The sequence below is a fragment of the Onychostruthus taczanowskii genome, unplaced genomic scaffold, assembly GCF_017590055.1.
Source record: "Onychostruthus taczanowskii isolate IOZ18803 unplaced genomic scaffold, ASM1759005v1 scaffold68, whole genome shotgun sequence".
Classification (NCBI taxonomy): Eukaryota; Metazoa; Chordata; class Aves; order Passeriformes; family Passeridae; genus Onychostruthus; species Onychostruthus taczanowskii.
In genome coordinates, this window is record NW_024504566.1 from 3,122,092 (window position 1) to 3,143,111 (window position 21,020).

The window sequence follows — 21,020 nt, forward strand, 5'->3', positions numbered from 1 at the left end:
CCTTTCCAGAACCTTCCTTCTCCAAGCTCCCTCAGCCTTTCCTCATAGCAGAGGTGTTCCATTCCTCTGGTCATTTTTGTGGCCCTCTTCTGATGCCCATTTAATTGAGGCAGCATAGAATACATTGAATGAACGGTGACTATTTGCTTTTAATGCAGTGAGAAGTGTATGCATTTGGCTAACAAAATAAAAATTAGGAAATATACTTTTCAGGAATTAGAGAATCTTTAAAAATTATAAAATGTTACACAAGTTTAGTCAAGGCATCTCAGAAGAATAAATATATAAATTGATCAATTTAAGACAAAAAAAAAAAAAGAAGCTACTGAGACCTAGACTTACAATATTTGTTATTCCTTTTCACTGAACTAAAATACCAGCAAAAGCACAAAGTGAAACTAAATAGCTTCCTGGTTTTTTTTGCAGGTTGAATTATAGATGCTCTTTACCTTCTAGGGTGAAATTGCTTCTTTGTATTTCCATAATCTGATTCTATTCTCATTGTCTATTTGATCTTTACCAGATCATGCAAAACAAGCAAAGAAAAAAACATTTCTCAATGCACAGGCTGTGAAGGTATTAAAAACTACTGCTTCTGGATTTCATATCCAGAGGTTTCCTAGAAACCCTCCATAGTCTGTCCATCTTTGATGCATATGTAGTGTGGTCAAGTTAATGCTGCTATTGAAACCTAGAATTTTGCATTTCTCAAATGAAAACAAAAATGCAAAAAAAGCCCAAATATTGCATCTACAGGATTTTTTTTTGCATTTAATTTCTCAGGTTCCTTTTAGGGAAAAAAAGGGAAAAAGTCCTTAAGGCAATATAAGCACTTAATCCAACTCAAATACTAAAGAGGACATAACCTTTTAAATCATCTTAAATATTTACGATGCCATAAGCTCTTAAACTTCCTGGAATACTTAGCCTTCCTTAAAACCCCACAGTACTCAAAGTCCCTTGAGCAACATAAGCACCTAAACTACTTCAAATCCTTTCAAAGGACACAACCTTTAAACCAACATTGTGTCTAATTTTTAGAAATATTTGTTTCTTCAGGCACAATTCTGCCTGGTTTTGCCCACAAATCGTGCAACTATTCAAGTTACTATTCACATGCCTCCGTTGACACAATGCTTCCATCAGATGGAAGGTCTATGCATGGAAGGTATAAAGCACCCTGCCAACACTGGGAAAGTCAGTGCAAGTAATGGAAGAGATTCCCTCGGTCCTAAAGCCAGCTTCAACTTCACAGAAAGAGAAGTAATAGAAACACAAGACAGTCACCAAAGTCTTTGCAGTAGCTTGTTCATATCTTTACATAATGCCTGTCAGTGACTCAAGCTAGGTTCATAATATTTCCCCATTAGCTTAGGACAGCAATCAAGAAATTGCAAAAAATTGACATCTTCAACAACAGCAACGAACATGATCTCTGTGTGGGAACCTAGCAGTAAATCCTAAGAATAAAGCCAGAATGCAAGCCACATTTAAGAAGTACTCAGCTAACATGTTACAACCACACACTACTGCAGGACTTCAATTCCTCAGAATGGTGTCACTTCCCCACTCATTTTCTAACCTGATTTATCTTTTTAACAACTGTTAGGTGAACTTAAGTCACTCTGTTTCTTTCCTTCATAAGCCCTTTAAGATAGGTCTGGAGTGAGCAGAAAAACATTTCAGGGTAAAGTGACCTCACACATACTAGCATGAGAGGAAAAAATCCTTCTCTTTCCAGAATTTCCCAGTTCAGGCTTTCAGTGTTTCCTACAGCCTAGGAAAATAATCATCTGTGGTCCACTTTAAGGATTTTACTTTTGTTACATGAGTGAGCAGAGCATTAAGCGAAACTTAATGCCACAATTGCTCTAAATTAATTGAGAAAAATTCTAAATACTTGATTCTTTAAATTTAAGCAGATCAGTCAGGTTATTTGTCCATAGGAAGTAAATAGAGATACCTATCTTCAGATCACACTTGAAAACACATTTGCCAGACTTCTGCATGGCAAGCAAGGTTACTGAATCTGCAATTATTTTAAAATTATTTTTATATTAATCATAAGCCATGCCAATAAAAGTGCTGTATCCATCAATGAGTAAAATATTTGAAATATACAGCTCAACATTAACAAATTTACTGTTATGCTGATGTTTCAACATCTTGAAAATCTGTTTGGGAATGCCACTACAGCTCTATAAAGCAATAAGAATTTTGAAGAGTCTGTGTTTATGCTGAGCCTGCTGAGCAACTACAATGTTGTGCAAAACACTATAAAGTCCACTTTAACATTTTTTTAATTTACTTTTTACCTTGCTCATCTTATCAATGAAGTGTATTAAATGTTGATTCCCTATCCTACAGTGGCTGGTCTAACTCTACTGAGAGTTAATGGGTATTTCATAACTAATGCCTTCCTGCCATCCAGTTGATCTCAAAGTGGTTTCCCTAAATTGCCAAATCTTCTTTTTCTCCTTTTCCTTGGTATCTTTTTACATATATTTACAAACAGTCTATTTCATTACATCCCATGCTTTCCAGTTCCATCCATGAGTGTGAAAAATGCAAAAAAATTTCAGCTGTTTACGTAAGCACAATAATTTAAAAAATAATGCTAAAATGAGTGGAAGTTTAAATTGTTAAATGGCAGACTACAATATGCTGGCTTTTCATAAACATAGTAGCAAAGTATTTTGACTTTTAGTTTTGGCACCTGTGGCACTTCAGAAGCATCACCTCACTAATTCACAGTGTGCTACGAAAGGAACTACTGGCTGAGTTTGAAGAGCACAGGAACGGGTAAGTCATTCTCTCAGCACTTAGTGCCATGGGAGCAGGATACTGGCTGATGGGCCAAAAGCAAAACTTCGATAGCCAAGAGCTCAAAATCATGTTTAAATACCTAATGAAGACTTACAGTCACATACACACCCACACACAATTTATTACTATACAGAAAACTGTAGAAGATTACAATAAAAAGATTATCAAGTTTGGCTTTCACTATTAACTTCCATTTTTTTCTCCTAGCTATTGATAAAACAAGGTGTAACTTCATCATTGATTTTGTTATCATATAACCATAGAAACAGGAGTTGAAAATTACAGCCCTCCACTGGTCATCTAGTTCTCCTCTTAAGATACCTGTTCAAAGTCTCCCTTAGAAATTTGAATAAAGAAGGTGAGATCACCTTCTTTAAATGATAGTTTCAATCACATCCTTTAAATGATAGTTTCAATGGAAACAGACTAGGTGAAAACAGTTTTTCCTTCAGCACAGTTTTAAATACACAAAATGAAAATATCCCATTGGTCATAGGAGTACATGTGACTATGAGAAAACATTTTAATTACAGAAGAGACCCCTAAAATTACAGACTCTGATCTACTCTATCTGAGCAAAAAGTGGAAATATTACATTACTCAGAGACATGAAAGGGTAGGTTTTTTTTACAGACTTATTTATGACAAGGATCTCCATAGTCTTTTATAACCAAGAAAACATCAGTACTGAGAAATAGTAGAGCCCAACAAAAATAGGCCTGCACAATAGAACAGCTGGAGCTGAACTGGTTACATACATGTGGCAAGTGCTTCATGATACTTGACTTTGTACTACTGCACATTCTTCAAACACTTGCCCCTGTTTAGCTTCATCATCAGGAAGGTTCAGTGGGAGGCTGGTCTATCCTGATACTTTTGAAGTGCAGTCCTGATTTAAACTAAAAATACTAAGAGATGCTGCAAAAGCCAATTAATACTAAGATGGCAATCATTCTTGTTTTAGCTATAAGACCACATTATTGTTGTTTTCCATGGCTAATTTCTTTTGCTGTGGCAGATTTATATATTTTCTCTCTTTAAACAAGTATTTTCAGCCATATGCAGGAAGTCAGCTTCATAAGCCAACTCAAGAACAGGAGCAACTCATTTGCAGACAATGAACAGCTTTGTAATTTAGCTGCAGGGCTTCAAAATGAATTTCTCCAAAGACACAGGAGGTCTCAACTTCAAAATACCCAAAGGATTCTATTTCATCATGAATTGTAGAGGACTTTACAGTAAAGTATGCATGTTAGGGGATTTAGAATGAGAAACTTCAACATGCATGCATCAAATTATTGCAAAATCAATTAAAATTTATCTAGAAAAATTTGATCAGTCACTGATTTTTGCAGGTGAAAAATTGGAAGTACATCCTCTACTACCATATGGCTGGGGATTGCTCATATGAGTGCACAGTTTCACACAGTCTATCTGGAGCCTGTCTCCCCCATGTTTAACATTTTCATCAGAAACAAGAACTGAGAGATACTGACCTCTTGGGGGAAGGTTGATGACCTTGATTCTGCTCTCAATAATGTCTCAGAAACCATTATCATATCTGGCAAAAATACAGGTATAAGATGCACCCTGAGAATCAAAATACCATTTAACTGCTCCACTGAAGAGCTCTTTCTCCCTAAAAGACCTGATGACAGACCATTTTTTCCCCTGGGCTAAGATACCAGCTAAAACTGTGATACTTTCTCTGTCAGACTAAAATTAGGGGAAGGAGGTGGAGAGAAAGGGGATCAAATTTTAGTTTTGTTCCACTGATGCTGCCGCCTGTCAGTAAAAGATGAAGGGCTGAAATCCCATCAGTCTGGATTTGCAGATCTGAGGATGAAGAATTAGTATTTTTCTGTTTTTGCAGAAAACTCCTTGATGTATGGCTCCATTATTGAATGTTAACAGCTTCAGTTTAAATTACAAATGAGGTTCTATTAGCATAACACATACTTGGTTTCTATTTTAAAATATAATTTTCGCCAAAATTGTGTCAGTTGAGAACCTACATGTTTTCATTTGTGGCTACAGAAAAAGGAGAGAAGCAATTTTATATTCCACTAAGTCAAAATATGAGGTTTAGAATGGAAAAATATTAAAGAACACTTTTAAGATACTACTGATATCTCCTTCAACAGGAGGGACAAGAGGCGAATTAATGAATGGTCCTTAGGAATGACGTACCAAAGGCAGCCATAAATAGGCAGCAGAGCTGAAGGGGCAAAACCCAAAGTGTCTTTTACAAATGTCTCTCCAAAACAATTTTTAAAATATGATTATTTTAAAAAACCCTAAATTGCATAGTGTAATAACTGTTTAATTAGCTTTGGTTTCCATCATGTGTGTTTTCATCCAAACATACTACACAGCAGATGGTTTCTGCTCTTATACTTTTCAACTATAGGGTTTGTGTCTTGCCCTTGAAAAGTTGTTTTTGTCTAATGTATCTCCTACCAATGGTTTTAACACATAAAAATATGCTGCTTTTCTGACATACACATGCATCAGCATATCAGAACTTATGAGACTGTTACACTAAATGGCCAGGTTCCAACTGCACTGTTTGCACAGTGTTATCTTCTGTAATATTACATAGCTCTTCAAGCTGTACAACAGCAGAGATCCAGCAGCCTGAGCCAACTATCACTGCAAACAGCCAGGCTGTTTGGGATGATTTTGGTGTCAGAATGTTTATGCTGGAGTTACTGTTTGCCCAGAACAAGTCAATCTGTTTCTCTATGCCTCATGAGCTCCATGTGGAAAATAGTGATACTTCCTGAATTACCTGTGTGCAGCAAAGGTACAGTAACCAACTTGCTATAAAAACGAGATGGTATTTTTGCATTCAACCCACCCAAGTGTTAGCACTGTTCCACAGGGGGCTAAGATCATATTAATTCATTGATGTCTTCTGTAAAGATTGTTTGAAATCCTCAGATGCAGTGTGCTATTAATATTATTACATGTTATGACTTATGCCCCAAAGTATGGCCCCGTGCTTTGTTAGCTGTATACAAGAATCCCTTCATTACCATCCAAATGCCCCTACCTCTGAAGCGTAACAATGCAGTTGTCTGCCAATAGACAGTAGTTCTTTATAAACATTTACTGATCTTCTATGAAGAATATTTGCTTCCATTAAAAATGCAAGTGTCACACCATTTCCAGTTCCTGAACAGCTCAATGCCAGGGAACTGTAACTGCATGCAGGACACCAGACTCCATAAAAACATCATTTTAGCAAAAGGCATCTGCTTAGCTGGCATCCTTATTTAGCCCATCACCCAACTTTCATTCACTTATACCACAGGAAAGATGTCTCAAATTGAAGTAGTAAGATTCTACCTCTCACAAAATAGAAAATGAATGAAATTGACAGTCAAAATGGCATAAGGTCCAATCAATTGATGCTCTCAACAAATTCAAATTAGATTCCATTTTGGAATCTAATCCAAAATCTTCCAGAGAAAAGAGACCTTCTACATGCTGAAGAAATTAAGATTTGCTGGCAAAAACTTTCCTTTTCTCTCTTGTTTGTCTACAACTTAAGACAAGATGCATAGCACACAGGCAGTTTTAGAACAACTATCCACACATTTATACTTTCTAAAAATGTCTGCAACAGTCAAAACATCTCTCCATTTTCCCTATTTGAAACTTCAGGTTGCTTTTAAATTTTGAGTCAGAATAACAGTAACAGTGTGAAAAGAACTTGATTCACTTTCTGCATGGAATGGGATTGAGCTCATGTGAAATTTTCTATTATTAAAAAACCCCTGCTGACTTAGATGCCTATGCTGTGGAAAATACTTGTTCTGTTAACTTTGATGCAGTCATTAATGTGTTTCTTGAACAGATACTCCTCAGGTTTCTATACTCAGATACATTCACTGAACCCAGATATTCTCAGACTGTTGGATCTCCTCAGTTTAACCCTCGAACAGGGTCAGGACAAAGTGTCATAAAATTTACAGTTCAATAAAAATAGGCACAGTTCTTTAGTACTCAAACATCCGCTGTTTAGTGGCACCTTGGCTGAACTGCCCTTTTCATTTTCTCAGAACTAGGGTCTTTTGGGTTTTTTCTGATAAATCATAAAATTCCATTCAAAACTAAACATTTTTAAAGTTGCAGAAGGATGGGAATAATACAAACCCAATCCAAATAAAGTCAGAAAATCTTATAGGCGCGAAAAAAATAAAGCTTATAAAACTTGTTTCAACTACAAAGAGACAGCCTGCCAGCTTTGGTGAAGCTTTGCGTATTTACCAGTAAGAATCTTGGCCAGCAAGTACTGATGTAACAGTGTTTCTAAGGGAAATACTTTGTTCTTGTTTAGAACACAGAACTTAGTGATACTGCGATACAAACATTGGTGAATGTTATTTTGTATAACTATTAGAAGGAGCCGACAGAGAAAAAGAAAGTAACTACAAATTACTAACATGAGGTTGTCTCCATTCTCTCAGCACTTTCTTTAGGCCAATTTGCAACACTCTTTAAAAAAAAAAACTCTTTGAAAAAAGTGCTTCCTCGGCCAAATGTAGATTCCAGGAATCAGTATTTGCTGTAGTTTTACACTGTAATACATGCATGCTGCTAATATGCAATACTGAACTAATGTACCACTTTAAATAACAGTGAAAGGATGGAAACAAAATTAAACATACACCTCTAATACAAAATGTAATATCCAAAGCAAAATTATACATGAGAGAAAAATGCATACACCCCAATAAGGGTTAATCAGTCAACCATGAATGGAAGTACAGAAACAGTGCTTACCGTGAGCTGTCCTGTGCATTTCTGAACAGCAGGACAAGAACAACTGAGACCATCATTGAAGCACATTCAACTGTTGCCCCCAGTCTCACCACAGTGATGTTATAAACATGTATGAAGTAAGTCTAGGTAAGTCTAGCCTTTCCAGATAATAATTCATATACATGGCAATTAGACATAAAAAGACATCTGACAATAAATTACGCCACAATTTCTATGTCGTATGCCCACATTTTAGCTAAAAAGCAAACAGAGCCAGCATAGATTACTTCTAATGCCTTTTAGCCACATTCAACTATTCCTTGGCAAGAAAGTGCTCCCCACATACAGCCCTTACCCAGGAAAAGAGGGACTGAAGAAGGTGTTATGTTACCCTGGGTCAGCCAATGTAGCTGCCATTACTCAAGTATAGACAACAGTTTAAATTACTAAGGAAATCTAAAATACTTCAATACAAATGGAAAACAGCATTTCATCACAATCCCATTTAATAGAACACATTATCAAAATTAGTTGATAGTAGAGAAAATTGTTTCAAATTGGAAAGCCACCTAAATTATTGCTCTTAAATTAACAAAAACTGTATTTTTGTCTATTAGCACCGAATTTTTTCAATCTTCTGTTCCAAGCTAAAAGGCAACAATGCCACAATCTCATGATACATCCCTTTTATTACCTTACTAGAAATTAAGTAATGACATAAACTTAAAACATTTGCATTTCTTAACCTAGAACCCAAATATCAGAAAACACACCAAATTTATTGATACTTTATAGTTAATATTAAAATGGCATTTGAAGTCCATTGTTTTAATGGTTACATACAAAATCTAGAAGACAAGGGAAATGTCTTTTTAATAAGCTTGTACATATCACCTTAACAATAAAGAAATAATTTTTTAAATAATTTTGTTTACTAGTGTAAAAGCAGGATGTTTTTGTGAATGTCAGTGATAATACTTCGGCCTTTGAAGTTTCAAATTATTTCACATGAGAAGGAATGTATCTGTCTTAATGTTTAATAGAAAAGTTAAAAGTGTAAATTTGTGCCAGTCACCTTAGGTTGCTTTTATTGCAAGTGACAAGAAACAGGCATCTCTAAAGAAGGAATTGTCTTATCTAAAGACAGAAATAGAAAGAGGCTATGGGAATCCTCCCCTGGAAGTCTCCATCTCTCTTCACTAACTAAAGAAGCCTATGGTGACCAGCTCAGATTTATACCACCTATAGGTTTAGATGGCTAACATCATGGGAAATTAATCCCATTCTTGACACCCTTCTCAAATAGCATTTGGGAAAAGTAAGCATAAAGTACAGAAGATCAGAATTACCAATAAGTGTAAGAATCAAAATACACTGTCCCAGAAAAATTAAAAAAACAAGACCCTTTTGTGAAAATAGAAGGGGATCTGTAAATTTGAAATGTCATACAGCGTTTGATCTCCAAGCCAGGACAGACTCAGTCATTTCTAGAAGATTAAGAATATACAAGGACTATTTTCAGAATATGCTGACAAAGTAATATGCCTCTTCTGTGTATGAGTAAGCAGCAATTTTTAAAAGCTTATAATTCAATGCAATAAGGACAGACATTCAGAGGCATGGCAAAAGACACATCTTATAACCCATTAAAGCTTCCCTTTCAAATTCCAAGTCCTTGCTCAAAAGCAAAGAAGAGGTCAGAGACCTTTTTTTAGACCGTTTTTTTTTGTTTTGTTTTGTTTTGTTTTTTTTCCCATTTTCAGGAATGATACCCCCATCTCACAGAACCTTTTGCAATGACACTCAGGCAATAGCAAAACTGTGGGCAGAACAAGTCTGCCAAATTAATCAAAGTTAAAATTCAAGAAAGCTGACATGTGAAGATGAGAGTTCCTTGCTCCTAAGTATTTCAAAACACAAGGAAGCCCCTCAATCACACATTCATAGAAGATAGAAGGCTACGTTGTGAATTCTCCCTGTACATTTGCCCAGTTTTTACATGTTTACACTGGCATCCTCTTAAAGCATGGACTGTCTCAGAATGGCCACTTGCAAGCAACTGAACACAGAGCCTATAATGAAATTCTTAGGTCACTTTATAAGTCTCATTTATCTTTAAAAAAACTTTCAGGAAGACAGCTATTTCTATTGTGGATTACTGGAGCTCACCTGCAAGAGTTTGTACCTCGTTATGGGGGCTTTTTTTCCCAAGAACAAAGTGATACTAAAAATGTATTATTCTTGCCATGGATCAAGTGAAAAAGATGCTATTTTTAAACGTCTAAAATCCCATCATGTGATTGTTCACATCACGTGAAACCTGGTGCTAATTCAAATCTAAAAGATAATTTCACAGGCTTCAATGTGATTTTCATAGTCACAACCACAAGTCTTTAAATATAATTTAACACATCTTAAAAAGCTTGCAAATTCTGCCATGTCTCATTTTTGCCAAATTTTAAGTAAAATACTAAACTGAATAACTAGATATTTCAAAAAAGAAAAAAAATTAAAAATTATTGTCATAACATAAAATAGCAGAATATTTCTGATTTTCCTTACCCATAAATACCCCCAAAATCATAAAATAACTGAGATTAGAAGGGACCTCAGAAGCTCATTGAATCTAAATCCCTGATCAAGCAGGGTCAGATGCAGCAGGCTGCTTGTCCATTTGGGTTTTGAGCATCTCCATGGATGGGGATTCTACAACCTCTTCAGGCAAGCCTCTCCAGTGTTTGACCATCCTCAAGATAAGGAAGTTTTTTTATACTATTTTTCAATGAAAACATAATTTAATAATCTGTATGCAGTTTGTACCCACTGCCTGTCATCCTGTCACCAGGTGTCAATGAGAGAAGTCTAGCTCTGTCTTCTTTACATCCTGCCATCTGGTATTTACTGTGAGAATGAAATGTTACTTAGCATTTCACTGCTCAGGAGACAAGGATCTTAAGCCTAAATTAGTCCAACCCGTAACCATTTCATATCACCAAACCCACACGTCATGTTTGGTGCTATACAAAATCAGGCTACCATCTTCAGAATTCAGAAATTATGTATGTATGTATGAATTGTACAGTATCATGCCTGCACTATAAATCATGACTTGACACCTGCTTACTTGCTAGCCACTTATGTCCATTTACTGGTTTTGGAGACCAGAATTTTAATTTACCAAGGACACAAAAGACAGCACTATCACAGCATGAAATGCACAACAAAACAGTAATTCGCCACTAGGTAGTAAGTAAGGGTGCCTTGCACATTTTTTAACTCTTATAAATGGCAAAGCACTAAAAATATCTGTAAGGTCTAAGGCTGTTGTTCACCAAGGAATTTAAGCAGCAGAAACTAGCACAGCTGCTATCATGTGCTCTGGCACACTTTTGGCTGCTAATTCCCACTCACATCACCCTTTGTACCAGTGACAGCCCTTGGACAGCCATATGGGAGAAGGCTGGGATAAATTCAACTGAAAACAAAACCAAACAAATAAATGGCTATTTTCAGTCTGATCCATTCTCTAAATTTATGAACAGCTACACGTGCTGAGTGAGGGAGAATGACAATATGGGGAGGAGAAAAGAAGCTGGCACTGCATCCTACACAGACGTGCTAGGTTGAAGTATTCACTGAACATTTAGGCTAAAGTAAGCAGTGAACGCAAGCTACTCAGTGAGTAATATTGCATTCCTTAGGCACTGCACTCAGAGTGAGATGGACTGGCCTCTGGAGATGCCTGCCCATCTCCTGAGGGTAAGCAGAATCTGGAATGACTGAGATATAGCTACCTAGTTTCTATTTATCTAAACTGACCAATATCTAGATGAGTAGAAAATGGTAGAAAAACAGATTTTGATTCAGGTTTTGATTTTTACAGCGCTTCAATCCCATTAACAATTGCCATTTGGAAAAAAAAAAAATATAGCATGGCTTACCATCACACTAACGCCAAAAAGGGATCTATTTTCTGCATGGTCCACGATTTTTTTTCCTAAACCATATTTTACATCTATAAGCAATATGTTTCAGTGATGGGGTACTGTATTCCTCCCACAGGGCATATAAATCCACAGCAGAAACATAGCCACAGTTCAATTATAAATCACTTACATTTCTTCAGAGTCACTGTCACTTTGCTGTGCTGTGGGAAGGTCTGTTCCTTGTTGCTCAACTGGTCCTCCTTCCAGAAGTGTCTGTCACATCTAGGACAGATGAGGACAAAAGGTCCTTAACTTTCGCTTGAAGTTATCTAAGGGTAAAAAGAGAAAGTAACACAGTAAGTGCAAGCATCCATATTGTGTTTCATTGCAAGGTATTACAACCACCTCTTTAAAACATACTTCAGTGTCATCCTTACACACGTGTATTGTACACCTAGGAAAGAATCCCACACGTTCCACATCTTTCTTTCTTTGTATGGGACATGGGAAGTAGTCACTACTTCTCGAGCAGTCACCTGCTTCACTTCTGAGATTCATAATAACAAGATTGTATTTCTTTGAAAAAGCAAGTGTACAAGTTAAAAGACTATTTCACATTATTGATTATTTATTTTGTACCACAAAGACAGTGAATACTTTTGGCTGGGATCAAGCAGGAAATCACAATATGTTGAGCATAGGTTCACCATAAACCATCCTGCCTAGCCAGTTTGATAAACATTCTAATCTGAATCTTCTGTTAAACAGTTCTCTATTGCACTACATTTCAATGCTCAGAAAGTGAGACCTGGGGCTTATTATAGATACGTCTCATTGAAATTTCTTCATGAAAACGCAGACCTCACAATTCCATCACAGTCAAATCTATAAATTAAATGCTAAAAATTATTTAGAAAACAATAAATGACAAAGTGTAACGTAATTTGCCACTGTATTAACCCCTATATTGAAAAGCGTGCTCCCCTCCCGTCCAGCACAGAACACAAAAAAACAGAACTAATTAGCACAGGTTCAGAATAGAAAAGATACAAGATCAAAGGCTAAAAACAGTTTCCATATATGAAGAAGAACTCAGTATGCCACCAATATCCAGACTGGAAAAAAGATGACTTAAGGAAGGGCATGGTAGAAAACAACAGAAGTCTGAAGATGGAAAGATGCACAGACATTGTATGTTCCCTATCCTCTGAACTCAAGAACTACCTCATAAAAGCCAGGTTCAGAAGAAAAATGGGAGTTTCTTCTCCACAAAAAAAAGTGTGACAGAACTGTGAACTTCTTCCCAAGGATTCTGTTTATGCAAAGACGTTATGTAAGTCAAGAGGAAGGTGGAGGTATCCTCAGAAATCTCTGGAGATAGATGACAGTCTAAGAGAACCACTGGGCTGAACCAGGATGACCAGTCCTATCTCCTTGTATATTCCCTTATGTTAGTGCTAACTCAACAAATTTTATATCCATTTTACACTGATATATTCACTACTCACAGTAATGAGAATTACTGCATTAGGTACACACAGAGTCTAGTCTTAGTTGCATTTGAAGTACAGGCTAGATCCTTTTGAACACCAAAGTGAAATCCCATGGCTCTCTGTACTTTATTATATGCTTAATAAATTTGATTGATTTTTCCAAAACACCATCACCACTGAAAAAAAATCAAATCAAATGAGGCAGCAAAGTCTTACGGTAAAGCAGCAGTAGCCTTCCTCTCCCCAGTCCACAGTCCCAAAGCAGCCAGGGCAGAGGGCTACAAAGCAAGGTTCTGCTTCTCAAGTTGTTCACTGGTCTCATGGGTTTGAGTCTAACTTCATCCATATGTTCCCACTCAGTTCAACACTTATATAAATGCAGGTCAGCCTCTCCATTTCCCAAGTTTCATCTCAAAGTAAACCTTAAAAATCATATATTCTGTATTCCAATATCTTCTCTTTTGCTTTAATCTCTAGGATACAGCAGTGTTTCTGATTTATTTTGGGTAAGTGCAGATCAATTAAAATTCCTTCAGGGAAGCCTTCTGAACCAGCAGAAAGTGAATGACTGTCATCAGGAACAAACACTTCTGCTGTCATGGACTGGCATGTCACACTTTTGAGAAAAAATGATGTTAATTAATTCTATCCTTACCTACCAGGTGTACCAAAGGAATACAACCAGTCCTTTCTGCTGTCTTACTAGACACAGATCTTGTGTCTGTGAACCAAGTATCCCTATATGAAGAGCTGTGCATTGGCACATTATATGAAGAAGCAGCCTGTACTAGCACAAAAAAAACCATAGCAGGACAGAAATAACTTTGTTCAGACATCAGTATGCAACCAAAATCCTTTTGCAAGATGCATGAATTAATACCCTCAAATATCACCCAAAACCCAGACATTTTCCAGTATATCTACACATGTACCTATTCATTAACACTCTTTTTAGACACTACAGTGAGGAATTTGTATAACTCACACTTTTTTGGCCAGTTTGAAATACTGGATCAAAGTATGTTTACTGTTCAATCTATTCCCCTCTCTGAAAAAGAAGAGACTGCTACAATGTTTCCTGTTTGCTTCTGCAGCTCAAATGGCTTCACTGAGGATGAAAGGCAATTCACCATACAGCATGCTAGTGATCAAGGCTCCTGCACCACTGGCCTATAGCAACTTTTTAGGCTACCTCTCTCTTCTACTATTTGTCCAGCTTTTCTGTTTAGAATGTTAAGGGTAGGAATACAACCAGACAGCTCAAAAGCTATTCAAGGTCTGTTTGATACCCTTCACATCACTTTGATACTAACTATAAATCAGAGCAAACTCTACTAAACAAGAACCAAATGCTTTAGGATTGGTATATGAGCAAAGACAAGTTTCTTGAAAAATGACAAAATTTAGAGACACGGGTGCCAGGTATACTACAGAAGGTAAAATACTATTGCAGGATAAACCTATTGAAAACAATTTGATAGTAGCAATAACAATTCAGAATTATCATCACCACTACTTAAACACCAAGAAAAAAACACATGAGAACAGGTGGCTACCTACTGATTGTCAAATAAAAGCGTTGATTTTTACTCTTTCCACATGTGGCTTCCAGTTACCACGAACAAATTTACAAAATCTTCCCAGGAGCATCATCTTGAGTCTCTCAAACAAGTGCACATAAAAGGGAAAAAGTTGATACGCAATTATACTTACCAAGCATTAGAAATCAACAGCAACCTCAAAAAATTGTGTCAACTACAAATGCTTTCTTTTGAACCATTTGTTATATAATCTTACTTGAAGGTTAAATAAGCATTCATGCCTGCTTTAAAAATTTATTGCATATATTCCTTAATTCAATTATACCTGGTAGAAATCCACTTATATCAAAGATACATTAATAAGTTTTTACATGACGAATTTCTTAGATTATGTTTTTTTTATTTCTGAAACAGCACAGTGATACAATTAACCTGCAATTTTAAAGACTCAAATTTAATTCAGAGTACCCACATATTAATTTGGGATATTAAAAACTACACTTGTGTGCAGGCTCACGCCATTCCCATAAATTACCTAAGACACAAAGTAAAAGCTACATATCATAACGTGATCTTATTAGCATAACAGTTACAGGACTTTTTTGGCAAATCAGATATACAGCAGATATACTGCATTGGTAATGCAGATATACAGCTGCATTACAAAGCCATCCCAAATAAGTGCTGATAAAATACTTTATCTGTTGCATATTTTTAGAGTTTTAGAGTTGCTAAAGAAAAATGCATTAGAGAAAAAAAGTATTTGAGGACTACACAAGGAAGTTTCTTAATTCTTTTGGGATTACTATGATACAAAATTTCATTTTTGTAGATAAGCATCATATTAATTTTACTTCCAATACCTACAGCATATTTGATGTAACTAAGTAAAAAACTAGAGTAGAATGTGACTTGATATCATAGTATATAAAATCAAGGATTGGATTGGAGTTTTGATTTTGTTTTGCTTTAAGATTGAACAATATTTACTCTCATTTCTAATTATATAGATTGCCTAATGCAGTATTGCAATCATGTGCCCTTAGAACCATGTTTATCTAAAAGTCTTTACCCAGATATCTCAGAAAACATGAATTTACCAAAATAATTACTGCTTTGCTAATAAATGCCAAAAATATTTTCAAGAAAGATGTATTAAAACAGGGACAAAAGAAATAAATATATCTGTATTGAAGTCCCTTCCAGCTGATCTGTGGTATCATTGTCCTGATCTGGAAACAAGACAAACATTGAGTTAGCAGTACTTCCCTTCTCCTACATAACAAAATAAAAGGAAGGTAGGACAAATTAGGTATCTACAGATAAAAGGGTCTTTCTACTGTGCATCACTGCCATGAAGATAATCAAAAATCTTTCTTATGCTTTTATACAGATGTCCTGTAGGACCTGAAAAAGCATCCTAGAATTAGTAATATTTTAAAATCTATTCCTCTCCATCAGTTGTATACCAAATTCTTCAAATCTTCTGGATTTGGCTTATCATTAAGATTTAGAGAAAAATTCCTCATTTCTCTTGCAGATTTAGTCAATACTTACTGAAAATATATTGACCAGAAATACAACCTTATATTGAATTGCAAGAGGATAGAAAGGCATGAAAGCAAAATAAAGACTTATGTCTAAATAATTCCTTGCATGGCTACCTGTCCATCATCCCAAAGGAAATTATACATATGAGATGGATGAGAGAAGACACAAGCTGACTAGTTCTACCAGGCAATCCACCAACCAAGATGTAATGCTGGATTTGGGACAAACACATGTAATTCTTGACAAATGGCTGTTAAACTAAAATCCAAGCTTGGGAATGTTCAACAGATAGGGGTAAATTTGTATAGTGCTTCTTGTGGCAAATATGTCTGGGAATATTTTACTCCAGTCATCGCCAGTGGGAAAAGTGCCTCCTTTCTCCCATATTCCTTCCAGCTCTATCTGTCCTTCTCTTTCTAACATTAGGCTGTCATTCAGCACAGGGACATGCAGCAGGAGGTGAAGAAACGAATGTTGAGCAGTTCAGTGTGGCTCCAGACAGGGAGCATCACACACAATTCAGCCCATCAGGATTATGCAATCAACACCAACACCAATGTGATGGTAGCAGGAATTCAAGTTTGGTTTTTAATCCACCTCATTGCTAACTAGTTTGGACCCCTGCCACTTGAGAGAAGGCTACTCATTAATGTCCAGTACTGTTTTGGTGCTGCAGCACTCCTTTAATACTGGCAGGGTTGTAAGAGATTTTTGTAAAGAGAAAGATGTGAGAAATTCCGTAAAATTCCATTTGTCTTTTTTTCCCTCTATTTCTCCTTTTTCCCTTTATCTTCTCTCCCACTATCCCTTTTGCTGAAAAGACTGTCCCCCTGTGCAGCTCTGTGAGGAACACAGCACGTGCTTGGAGCCAGCAGGGACAGGAAGACAAGAGGCGAGCAGCAGTCCGTGACAACCCTCCTTGGATCCCTCCAAGGATCCCTCCTTGTCACCTTAGGCAATGGCAGAGCGCGGTCAGGCTTAGGCAGGACGGAGCGAGAGCCAGCCATGCTGAAGCCAGAGGTACAAGGGCATGAGGTATTAGAAACAGATTATGGGTGATGAAACACTGGACACTGTGGCAGGCCAGACAACAGGAGCATATGTTTATTTGAGGGGATGATTTACATTGTTATGCAGAAAAAGGTAGGGTTTAACTAAAAATGTGAACATGTCTGTCTGTGCTTGATCTCACAGACCTATTTGCTTCTGAGTGCTGAAAACATGATGACATCCTTGGGATATCTTTAAATTCAAAATTTTACTTCTCAGCTTTGGCAGATTGGGATATAAATAAATGTTCATTTACACTAGAGTTTTCTAGGAGAGTTAGATATATTTTATTGTCATAATTTTATTGACTGGTATATATTTCTCTCACAAAGCAGTGCAAGTCACTTTTTTGAATAACTGCTATTTGTACTGTCTACTTCATTTCACACATACAGAGTGTACAGAGGTCTGGAGGTAAAAGTAAAGTTTCAAGAAAATGCAGCAGCACAATGACTTCAACCACTCTAACCTGGAGCCAAAGCAGCCTTAACTTCCCTAACCTTCTTCAGCTCCACTTGCGGACTCTTACTCCTCCCTTGTGCTGACTTCAAAATAGTCCTGCAAAACAAGTGAACAACTTTTGAGCAAAACACGGTCATCCTTGCTAGGGCAAGAGAGGAGTGAGGAGACTACATAGATAAGGTGAGGTGAGATCACACAATTGTGATGTGGCACAGCTCGCTCCACTGTGGAAGCTCAGCCCGTGTGTCTCGGAGCGTAGATTGATGAACATTTCTTCCAGTGGCAGAGGCAGGACCAGTACCACCTCACCCTTCCCAGCACTTGCCACTGAGCTGTGCCAGGGAACATATGCATGGAGCCATACTGAGAAACTAATCTAGATCAAAAGTGCACTGGCTAAATAAAAGCTGCTTTCGAACTCATGGAGTCCACCAGACCACAAAAAACGGTATGAATATTTTCAGAGGTATAGCAATGAGAAAGAGGAACCAAAAGATCCTACAACTAAAGAAGCAAATACCACCATCCCATGATATGATTAGCCTATGGAGTCCACAGTCCAAAGCTATCAGATGTCACTGCAGCCTAGCAAGCACCCTCATCCCCAGCTGCCTCCCCCTCCACTCCTCTCAAGCCCACAAAGACACACTAAAAAGAAGTGCAAAGATCCGCACTGCAAATGAGATGGAAGTGCAGTCCTTGGGACACAGGTGTAGGCTCTGTTACAAGGACAGGCTGCAGAAGGGCAGCAAGGACTATAGCATTAACACTTAGCAGCTGCTGGGTTTAATTTACACGTCTTAGAGAACTGGGGCCCATTATTAGAGTGGATGTACACTAGCCTGGCATGCTTTGGTTTATTATCATTACGTCCGTACATAGGTATGGACATGCTTATGTTCACTAGCCTAAACAGCCCATTGTTAGTATTTATATCATAAACTGAAAACTATTTCCAAGTCTATTTTTTGGCCTTAAGATTGAACAACTTTTTTAAATTTCCAAAAGGAAATACTAAATTTTACTTTATATCCCTTTTCATTTTAATGATATTTGATTCTTACAAGGCATTTATCACATTTTTTTCCAAATGACATGGCTCCACTGTATCTGATAAAAAGTACCTAACTTACATATACATTATCTACATCATTTAGAGCACACACAAAATAATTGTGGTCCATCATTCTATTAAGTTATTTTCCACTTTTTAATAGTTTTGTTTAATAGATGTAGGAAGGCAATCATTAAATTAAACCTTAATATGAGCTCTCAGTTTGTAAACAGAACAGTAAAGTATGGCATGAAGGAACTCACAGTTCAAGAAATTCTGGGGTTTAGATTTACTAATTTTACATGTGCTTATATATTCATTTTTGACACAATTAAAAACTAATAATTAAAAAAAAAACCTTAGAGAAAATGTGGGAAAATACCTTATCTGCATTTCTCTTCCAATTCCATTTGGACAACAGTATTTCCTAAATGCAGCCTATTCACTGCTGGATATGTAATTACCTTCAGTTCACAGTCTAGACATTAATTCTTTCGTAGTATTTAAGACTCCTTGTAACACACATGCTGCTTTAAGTAAGCAAGGCGAAATCTTGACCAGATAAATTAGCAAAGAATGCAATAAAAGCTGCAATAAAAGAACTTTATCCTCCAAACCTTCAAGTTGCTGCTAAATGAGATTTCTTTGAAATGCAGATCAGTTGAACTAGATTAGTGAATTTTAGCTCCTGTCAACATCATAACAAAATACAAATACAATTGTTCACTGGCCTTATCTCCATGCTTCCATCTGCTGCCTTGTTATTTACTTTCCTTGATTTACTATGCAGATCTAAATAAGACACATCAAGGAGGGCTTACAACACAATGGCTTCTTAAGCTTTACATCAAGGTATTTGAAACTGAAGCCCTGAAAGGGCTGCCATCAAAGACATATCTCTAATGAACTTCCATATCAGAGAGGTTTGGTATTTAATACTGCTGTGAAAAGAAAAAGCTACAAATCAGAATGGCCTATGAAGGAAAATGTCTGCAAATCTTGATGAGATTAGCACCTACCAGAATTAATATCCCAATAAAAATGATATCTGGTTCACTGAAGAGTTAAAATTCCAACCTTTGCAAAAATAATGCCTAGTGTCAGAATGGGAAGACTCAGCTGACAAGGTTGAAAGGTCAGTGGGGTATTCTTTTTTCTCCACAAAATGTTCAAAAAGCATTTTTGCTGGTGGCTTGATTAAAATACTGTTGACAAACTAGCCATGGAATGAAGTAATTAGCAGGCAATAGCGCTACTGTGGTACTTGTAGAACAGCGGAATTTTACAATTTAAAAAAATTAGCAGCAAAGTCATAGCAAAATAACATAATCTAAAATGACAGCATGCAACAATTCTTCATCAATTTTACTATTTCCCTTTCTCCCCCACAGCAATCTATGGCAGTGCAGGATAAAATCTTCTGCCAGTTTGCTTAAAAAAAACATCCTTAAGTGCCATTTCTATTGCATGCCACAGCCCTACTTGTGAAGTGCAATAAACAAAGAAGTTTCCTCCTCATGATTTAAAGTCTCTTTACATACCTGATAGATTAAACAAATATAAACATCTCAGAGTTTCCAAAGCTCAGGCATAACCTTGTTAAGTAAACCCCCAGTTCTTGCAGTGTGCTGCCATTTGACAGGATTTTTTTTGCTGGGCATTGAAGCACATAAACAAATAATACTTTTCTTTCTTAAGAAAACATTTCAATCATTTATGTTCTTCTATAGCAAGGGAAGATCCCACAAGCGTGTTCTGTACTGTGGATCAATCAGCTCCAAACCGAAGTAGACATGTTGTATGCTCCAGTGCCTGGAAATCATGCTGCAGGCTCAGCAGATGATGAAAACAGAGGTATGCAGTGTAGGGGAGCCCCACATGGCACCCACTGGCTTCTGGGCATGTCAAACTTCACAACTACCCTACAGTCAATGACAGCAAACACCTTCCCTTTACTTCTTGCCTCCAAACATGTACTTGTCTTTCTACCCTCCTTCCAAATTGCAGGCAGTCTTCCAGAAACAAAGCCCCCAAACAGAAGCAGCATCCCTTGGCTGCACCGCAGAAACCACAGTTGTCTTCTTGCTGTATTTCACTTCGTACAGGATATGTTCCTGGCTTACTGATGGCCAAGAGAGACCACTACTTTTCCTTGTTTAATGAAATGACAAAACAACAGATTTGCATACGTAGAAGCAGGTGCTGTAACAGGTTTGACGACTCTTGACCTAAAGCACGTAAAATGATTTATCAGCAACAGCTGCCCCTAAGGTATTTGGGCTCTGACGGACAGTCAAAACTTCACCATCTGCACCACCGTGTGTTAAAAATGACAATCTGAATTAAA

General features: G+C 36.9%; 1 protein-coding gene across 1 annotated transcript in view; it reads right to left on the reverse strand.

Annotated features, from left to right (window-relative positions):
• FOXP2 (forkhead box P2) overlaps window positions 1–21,020 on the reverse strand; it is a 401,013-nt gene that overhangs the window by 329,049 nt on the left and 50,944 nt on the right. Inside the window, exon 2 of the mRNA XM_041421031.1 lies at window positions 11,713–11,851. The gene's annotated coding sequence lies outside the window, so the exon portion shown is untranslated. The remainder of the gene's footprint in view (window positions 1–11,712; window positions 11,852–21,020) is intronic.